This window comes from Microtus ochrogaster, chromosome X (genome assembly GCF_000317375.1).
Source record: "Microtus ochrogaster isolate Prairie Vole_2 chromosome X, MicOch1.0, whole genome shotgun sequence".
Classification (NCBI taxonomy): Eukaryota; Metazoa; Chordata; class Mammalia; order Rodentia; family Cricetidae; genus Microtus; species Microtus ochrogaster.
The window spans coordinates 36,726,351-36,733,602 of record NC_022026.1 but is presented as its reverse complement, the minus strand read 5'-3'; the positions used below and the strand labels follow the sequence as shown (position 1 = coordinate 36,733,602).

Genomic DNA, 7,252 nt, shown 5'->3' with positions numbered 1-7,252 from the left:
TTGTGAATGAATTGTTATTTATCTTTTTCAAATGGCTTTTCCTCTTCATACCGAACCTTTATTAATTTTGATGGTATCCACAATTTTTCTTCACCTGTGGAGATGGTAGAGCATGAGACTCTTAATCTCAGGGTCGTGGGTTCCAGCCCCACGTTGGGCGCTAAATGAAGGCGGATCGGATTAATACAGACAAATTGGTATAAGCTTATACAACTTTAATGTAAATAGCACACTCATGCAACCGGAGTTCCTGCGATGCCCAGAAACAGGAAACAGGAAGGGGGCCCCAGTGTCTGTGCCCCCAATTTATAAACATTTGCCCGAGGCCGTCCCGCCCCCAAAAAGCTGGCTCTCTCTACAAAAAAGGTCATAGAAAGTGCAGGGTCTCAGGGTCTTCAGCTCCCAACAACAAGGTTTGTATTTGAATGAGTATTTTCCATCATGTTAAATGCAAGTAAGGTAAGGGTAGAGTTTCAAGTTGAACACCAGCTCAATTTACTGATATTCAAGTACATTCAATGACATGAATATGTGATATTTTCAACAATAGGGTCTGATCTTCTGCCTATATAGGGTAACAGATTATATAGATAATTACTTATAATGTTTATTGGGAATATAGAACACTTTTGACGGGCAATTCAAAAATGGTAATCCATTTCTGTGGTTTTATTTGGTACCATATGATGTCTAGTTTGAATATTGCCTCCCTTATCATATGGTAAGTCCATTTAAACTCATTTTGGATATTATAATTTTAGAAAGCCTCTATATTTTCTTAGACTGAGATATCGATTTCTTCTATCTTATGATCAAGATCTAAATTCTGTCTTCCATGCCTATTTTTCTGTTTATGAATTTTTCATTTTGATATTTATTTCAGTTTGAATTTTTGTTTAGTGATTTTATTTCTTTGTACAATTCTACTTTAATATCTTGTATTATTTTCCTTATTTCATTTAGCTGATTGTGGGTTTTTTTTTGAGAAAATCATTTGTATTATCACTGCCCAGGTTGTGTGAACAGATAGTGTACCAAATTTCCAGACCTTCTAAGAAACATCTACATAACACATGTCTTTTATTTTTCCAGAGATGAAAATGATTATACAAGGTTTAGTACAAAAGTACACAAGATAGCAGACATAAGAAAATCTATGTATGAGATTTTATCCCACCAGAAACATTAATATATTTGAAAAATAGAATTTATGAACTAAAAATAATTGTCCTTCCTAGTCCTGTCAAGTTTAATGGAAATGAGTTTAATCTGATTGCAACACCAACACCAGTATCACAGTACCTTACTGAATGAGACTCAAAAATAATGGAGACTACTGATACAGGAGAAAGCAGACTAGCCCCAGAAAAGACATATCCATATAGAGAAAGGAAAAAAAGAGCAGTCAGATATATCTATTTCTCAAATGACCTCAAAACATCAGTATTCAAGGTCAAGAGGCAGAAAATGAAAATCAGATATCAAAGAAAAAAACAAGGGTGCCAGAGCAGAAGGAAAGAGGCAAGAAGACATGAATCCAAAGATATGTCCTCTAAAAGACATTAGTCTGAGGCACACAATAACAAAGAACATTCTGCTGGCAAAGGAAGAGAGCAATTAAATTCTTCTGAAAATAGTGAGGAAGGACACAAAAGCAAAGAAAGGAAGTCACCAGAAGGCAGAAATCCTAGATAGATCTCATGAAAGGCACCATCAAAGTAAAAGCAGGGAGAGGAAGAAGTCTCTGTCCAGGAGTAGAGATCAAAAAAATGTCTCAATTCTGGAGCAGAGACAGGAAGTCAAGATCTAGAAGCTGGGTTAGAAAATGAAAAATTAGAACATGATCCAGATTGATATCCAGACACAGGCATAGGGCTAGAAGCAGGAGCAGATCAAGTAGTCAAAGTCAAGACAGAAAGAAGAGAATTGAAAAACTAGGAAGATTTAGCAGAAGCCTAAACTGGACACATAATCCTTGTACCTTCCGAAGCAGAAACCCAGAAATGGATGCTCAGGAAACTAAAATATCAGGAATCTTTAGCTAGGAGATCAGAAAGGGTAAAAAGTTACAATAACAATGAGAAAAGGAAACGGTTGAAAGCAAAAACAAGAAATTGCTCCACTACTGCTGTCAGAAACACAAGTGATTCCTCCGAAAGCTGTGGCAGCCCCGCATGCTAAAGCCTTGGCAGAGACTGGCATAGCTTTGCCCATGACGTCTATAACCCAGCCATTGTGAATCCAGTGAAATTTGCTGAGCAAGAGAAAAAGAGGAAAGTGCTCTGGCAAGGCAAGTAAGAAGGCAACAAATCTCAGTCTCTTAAAATATGGGAAAAATTAATTTTGGAAACAAGGAACAAAATGTCAAATTGAGGGGGTTAATGGTCATTAAGAGTGAAGCTGATTGTGTTTTAAATGATCTTCATTGATGAATATATTTATAACCTATTTAATGTCCGTGAACATATTCCTAATTGCTGTTTTGAACTCCTTGTATTATGCTTTAATTAAATTGCTTTATTATCTTGGAATATTACAGTAGGGTTGATGGTGTTTGAAGAAGGCATATTTTCTTGTTGTTCATGTTTATGCCTTTGCACTGGGATCTAAGAATCTTGAGCTACAACATCTGTGGTTTTGTTGGTGTAGATATTATGTCTCCACATTGAAGGGTAGGTGTTCAGTTCTTTGATTGCTGTTACCCCAATCTGACAAGTTGCAGACTGGAAGAACTATACTTATTTTTCAGTCTCAGGACATTTCTGAGTTTTAGGGTGCATACCCCTACTAATCCTAGATCTAAAGTTCTGGTTGGGACTCTGGGTTCAGATGAAAGCTGTCCAAGTTTGGTGTGATGAATTGGAAGTTCAGTGGAATGATAGGTTAGCATGATGGGAGGTACTGATTCTGGAGTTCTCGTGAGTAGGACATGGGGTCTAGCTCCAGTAAACATGGTAGAGGCAGAAATAGGATTATTTTTGTTTTGGTCAAGAATGTCAAGTATTTCAACAGGCGTGGAAGTTGGCTAAGAGGCAGGGCTGTTACTGGTAGACAGTATGTCTAAAGGTATCCTGAATATACCACAATGGAGGAAGGGAAGGTGGATACAGATAGGGTACTTCAGTCCCAGCCAAGTGAGAAAACTATAGGATCCCTGGTTCAGAGATGTTTCTCAGTTTGGCAAAAGTCACAATAAAGGGAGATGGAATTGGAGGAATGACTGTAAGGGGTATAGAAAATAACTTAAGTATGAGATTTTACCAAAATCTCAAAATACCTGAACCTCAGTTTCCATGATTTTAAGTAAGAATACAGATATTAGGACATAGATCTCCTGGTGGTTGTGAAAAATTAAAGAATGGACAGAGTAGTTATATGATCATGGTAAACATGATTTGAGCTCTTTTTTTTATCAAAATGTTAGGGCAATCTTGAACTGAACAGAGGCTAGAAGCATGTGCTAAAGTGGAACAAAAAAAGACTTAAAATAACAATTTAAATATAAATTTATTAATTAAAAGTGAGCCCCAAATGAATGGTAGCATGACTGAAGTTGGTGTAAGGCAAATGTTTAATTAAATAAAGATATGAAATCTTATTTTAGATTCTTTGAGATTTTTTTATAAGATTTTAAGTGGAACCAATTCTCCCACCCAAAGTAGATTTTTATTCATTTCATTGTCAGTAAAAATGACTTTAACTCATCTGAATGCACTTGTGAGATCTATTTGACAGCTTCATCTTCTGATGAAATTGTTTTTATTACATATGCTTTTACCATATAAGTTTTCTTGCTATTGAAAATCAAGACATGCCCTCAAACAATCTAATTTTGTGTTTTATTTTTAATGGATGTTTTAATGTCAATAATTTGTCAAGGAATACAGAGCAGTTTAGAAACCTATTTCAGAGTGACTCATAAAATATCCTTTGTTGCTTATGATACTCTAGTGTTCATTGGTTGATACATACATGGAAATAGCTTGAATATCATAAACTAGTAGTTTCAAAGGGTGGTTTAAGAAAGTCACAATAAATCACAAAAGTAGTAATTTAGAGAGGTACATTTCTAGAATAAAATGAAATATTATGTTTTTAAAAGCAATGCCATTTGCCCTTCTCTAATTTGAAAAAGGAAGCCATTCTATCAGTGGTGTGCAGTGAGGAAACAATTATCCAAAAATGTCTAGGGCCTAACTAGTAGTAGTGCTTAGTTTGTCCTTTTCATAAGTCCGATATATGTCAAAAGGAAGTTTTGGGTTTTAGTTTCATTCAGCAATGTACACTGCAATCTGTGTCAATAACATAATGGGAAAGGGGAATTTTGAAAACTATTCAATAACTATTAAATTTTCTGTCTTAATCAGACACTTGAATTTATGCTTGTATTTTATTAGAAAGAACCAAATGTCCATTATTAAATTAAAGGAGTCTGGGAAGCACAATGCTACCATGCATCATAAATGAGAAGATTAGGAAGAAGTAGTTACAAATGACAGCAAAATCATTTGATAAAGGCTCAACGAATAATTTTATTTTATATTTAACCAAAATTATGAATCGAATAAAGTAAGGATCTTGTGATGGGAACACTTCTGAAGAAGAAAAACAAACCACTATCAGGCACTAGAATTCAACTTTCAAGTACTTGGTCAGAATAGTCTAAGTGACTCCCAAAATGATAAATGTTATGGTTGTTGACTTGGGTGCACACTACACATTTAGGACAGTACCTAGATAATTTGAACTACATCTAATCTAATCTAAAAGCCTCCTTCATGCAGTCTAGGTTCCATAGTAACAAAAGCTCCCATATAAGCTTGCAAAGGTGGGAACAATTACTATCCTTACCCAGCTTTGAGCCACATCAATGACCAAAAAATCAAAATACACATAAAGGCTGCTTCAACACACCCGCCCATCAATAGGACCCTGCAAGCTACAAGTCCCACTTTATTCCCAAACACTCCTAGCCTCCACGACCTTAGAGGAACTCTGAAATACAGGCTGCAACTACACAGAGAGGACCAAGAGGTGAGTGTCCACCCATCCAGCAAGGCACTCCACTCTCTAGATCTCCATGTCTTGGGTGGGCACCTCCCCCACCTCCCTCAGCATCTCTAGCCAGCCAGCAGGCAAGCCTCCTTCAGGGAGGCTGCTCCAACATCCCTACCCCATTGATGCATCCTGGAAGCTATAAGTCTAATTCTGACCCCAAACTCTCCTATCCCCTTTAAGCTCAGAGGAACTCTGAAGCACAGGCTGTGACTACACAGAGACAACAAAGAGAGGAACTCTGACACACAGACTGTGACTGCAGAATGGAACAAGAGAGTAAACCAAGAAAGCAGACTAAGAGAGTGGACCAAGAGAGTGGGCCAAGGGAGAACTCAGCAGCTTCCTGAGACATAGACAGTGACAGTATAGAGCAGACCAAAAAACAAAAAACAAAAAAAAAACAAAAAAAAAAACAGTTCCCAAAGACACAGACAGCAACTATAAGGACCAAGAAGCAAAAACACTGCAGGTTTGGATTGGAGGAAGAGATTTGTAGGCATCAATGCAAGAATTCATGCAGCAACCTAAAAAGGAACATGGTAACACCAGAACCCAGTGGTCATATGGCAGGATTATTTGATCATCCTAACCCAAAAGAAGCAAAAGAAAACATGACGGCTGGGCTTGCTTTGTTGGGGTTTCTGTCCTGCCCAGTTCCCACAGCCTGCAAGTCCAAAAGAAAATCACATAGAGAGTCTATGTTAATGATAAACTGATTGTCCCATTAGCTCAGGCTTCTTATTAACTGTTGTAATATATATTAACCCCTTATTCAAATTATCTATGTTAGCCACATGGCTCAGTACCTTTTTCTGTGGGGCAGATCACATCTTGCTTCTTCCATGATCTGTCTGGGCAGGACTCCCGAAAGAGCTTCCTTCTTCCCAGAATACTCCTGTTCTTATTTCCCCACCTCTACTTCCTGTCTGGTTACTGGACAATCAGTGTTTATTTAAAATGTAATTGACAGAATGCAGAATTGTCCCCCACCATTTCCCCCCCCTTTTTTTAAACAAAGGAAAATATCCATAGTCTATTTGTTGGGAATGTGGGCATAGTTATCCATGCTATTTCCTGCTGGTTGAGGGTGCTGATAATCTTATGGGGACCTAAAGAAAATTTTGAATTATGATCAAGTCCTGACTAGAGTATCTTTTGAGTCTTGATCATGTCAGGCAGCAGTCTTGAACCTGTTCTAGATGTAGAACTCTGACATCTGGGCCATCTGTTCCTACCAGAGATTTCTTATGTGGTCTTCCTTGATAAAATCTAATTTTTCTCAATTCAGAATAAATCCACAGCCTCTCCTTTCCTGTGGAAACAAAAGCAAAATCTCTTCTCCAAAGTAAAATACATTTTGACTTCAATTTTGAACTCAAGTTATTTTCAAAATAACTATCTTGGATTAATTCAGCAGCATTTATAAGCAATTATCTTTTAGCAGCTGTTACTCCTTGCTCAGCATTCAATTGAAAGAGAGAATAATAATATACAGTATCAAGATTCTTTGTGTATTTTCCATTTTTATGTGGTTTTATTTTAACCCCTATTGCTTTTATTTTTACTTTTAACTTTTGGCTTTTTGAGACAGGTTCTCTGTGTATCTGAGTCCTGGAACTCCCTCTGCAGATCAGGCTATCCTTGAACTCACAGAGATCTGCCTGTCTGCCTCCCCAGTGCTGGGATTAAAGGTATGTGCTACCATACCTTGAACTCATAGGGATCTGTCTGTCTCTGCCTCCCAGGCATTGAGATTAAAGGTGTGTACTACCATACCCAACTACTCTTTTTTTCTTTCTTTTCTTATTTTAAGGTCTTTAACTTTTTTTGTTCAAGCCTGCATTTATTATTAACACTTTGTAAATCATTTAGAGGTTTTCTTCTTCTTTGAATCTCTCTTTACTGTATATCTCTCTTTTATGACCACATGAGTCTTTAATTTACCAAGCAATATGGGTAGGATTTAAGCCGTGGCTTTGACAGCTGGATCCAGCCCATTTCTTAGCTTTCTGTGGTTCCATCCTCATGGTGGAGGTACTGACTGTAGTCATATTTATTGCCACAACTCTATGGCATTTCAATGTCCCTACCAGCAAGTAAGCTTCAGCATTCTGCTCACAAACCACATTCAAATGCTCTGTAGTCATGTAAGGTTTTATAGCTAAAGCTGAGTCAGGAAGCCTCTCTTAGATGA

General features: G+C 37.2%; 1 pseudogene; it reads left to right on the top strand.

Annotated features, from left to right (window-relative positions):
• The first annotated feature begins 1,326 nt into the window (after positions 1-1,326).
• LOC101991567 lies at positions 1,327-2,429 on the top strand (annotated as a pseudogene).
• The last annotated feature ends 4,823 nt before the right edge of the window (positions 2,430-7,252 follow it).